This window comes from Protobothrops mucrosquamatus, unplaced genomic scaffold (genome assembly GCF_001527695.2).
Source record: "Protobothrops mucrosquamatus isolate PMUCROS unplaced genomic scaffold, P.Mucros_1.0 scaffold6735, whole genome shotgun sequence".
Classification (NCBI taxonomy): domain Eukaryota; kingdom Metazoa; phylum Chordata; class Lepidosauria; order Squamata; family Viperidae; genus Protobothrops; species Protobothrops mucrosquamatus.
The window spans coordinates 11,122-12,813 of NW_015392551.1; positions in this window are offsets into that span (position 1 = coordinate 11,122).

Sequence of the window (1,692 nt, forward strand, 5' to 3'; positions counted from 1 at the left end):
TGAGACTCTAGAAAGAGTGCAGAGAAGAGCAACAAAGATGATCAGGGAACTGGAGGCTAAAACATATAAGGAACGGCTGCTGGAATTGGGTAGGTCTAGTTTAACGAAGAGAAGGACGAGGGGGGACAGGATAGCCGTCTTCCAGTATCTCAGGGGCTGCCCCAAAGAAGAGGGAGTCAAGCTGTTCTCCAGAAGGCAGGATGAGAAGCAACGGATGGAAACTCATGAAAGAGAGAAGCAACCTAGAACTAAGGAGAAACTTCCTGACAGTGAGAACAATTAGCCAGTGGAACCACCTGCCTCCAGAAGCGGTGAATGCTCCAACACTGGAAGTTTTAAAGAAGAGACTGGACAGCCATTTGTCCAAAATGGTATAGGGTTTCCTGCATGAGCAGGGGGTTGGACTAGAAGACCTCCAAGGTCCCTTCCAACTTTATTATTATTATTATTATTATTATTATTATTATTATTATTATTATTATTATTATTATTATTATTATTATTATTATTATCGTCATCATCATCATCATCATCATCATCATCATCATCATCCTTGGTAGGTCCTTGATTAGGATATTGTTTTCTGCTTGGCTGTCTCTGCTTATTTGGGGATGGTATACCTTGTCCCCTCTGCTGTATGCAGTCCCAGAACCGCCAAGGACCCAGCCCAGAATTAGCCCGTGTGTGTGTGTGTGTGTGTGTGTGTGTGTGCTGAGTGGCCCAGCTAAGAACTTCAACCTCACTCCTTGTAGCAATTCTGAACTTAGCTTAAGAATTCTGGGTAACTTCCAGGAGACCCAAGAAAAGAGCACTTCTCTCGATATCCAGAGGGGGAGTTCCAACTTTCCCCCTATGTTTTGGGGGAGGGGGCTGCAGGACTGTGCAAAGCCAGCAGAGAAAGCAGAATTCCAGTATTTGATCAGTTTCCAACCATTGTTTCTTGTCTTGCCCTCTGGTGCTTTGGAGAATAATTTGACTCCCTCTTGCCACAAAGAAGAGGGGGTCAAATTATTCTCCAAAGCACCAGAGGGCAAGAGAAGAAACAATGGTTGGAAACTAATCAAGGAGAGAAGCAACCTAGAACTAAGGAGAAACTTCCTGACAGTGAGAACAACTAATTAATTAATTAGTGGAACAATATTCTATTCTATTCTATTCTATTCTATTCTATTCTATTCTATTCTATTCTATTCTGTTCTGTTCTGTTCTGTTCTATTCTGTTCTGTTCTATTCTTATTTCTAATTCTACTCTACTCTACTCTACTCTACTCTACTCTACTCTACTCTACTCTACTCTACTCTACTCTACTCTACTCTACTCTATTCTATTCTATTCTATTCTATTCTATTCTATTCTATTCGACCCTGCTCTATGGAGTCCAGAGTTGGTCTCTGACCGAAGGCCACCTGAAGAGACTAGAAGCATCTGAAATGTGGGTTTACAGGTGGCTGTTACGTAGAAGCTGGGTTGACAAGATCAGAAATGAGGAGGGGATCAGCCGCCTGGGAAAGCCCAGGGAAATCATCAAAACAATTAAAAAACGAAAATTAGAATATTTCGGACTTGTGATGCGACACCCAGAAAAATACGGCCTACTCCATTTAATCCTCCAAGGAAAGATTGAAGGCAAACGAGGTCCAGGCAGAAGAAGAACAGCTTCAAAATCTAAGGGATTGGTTTGGACAAAACTC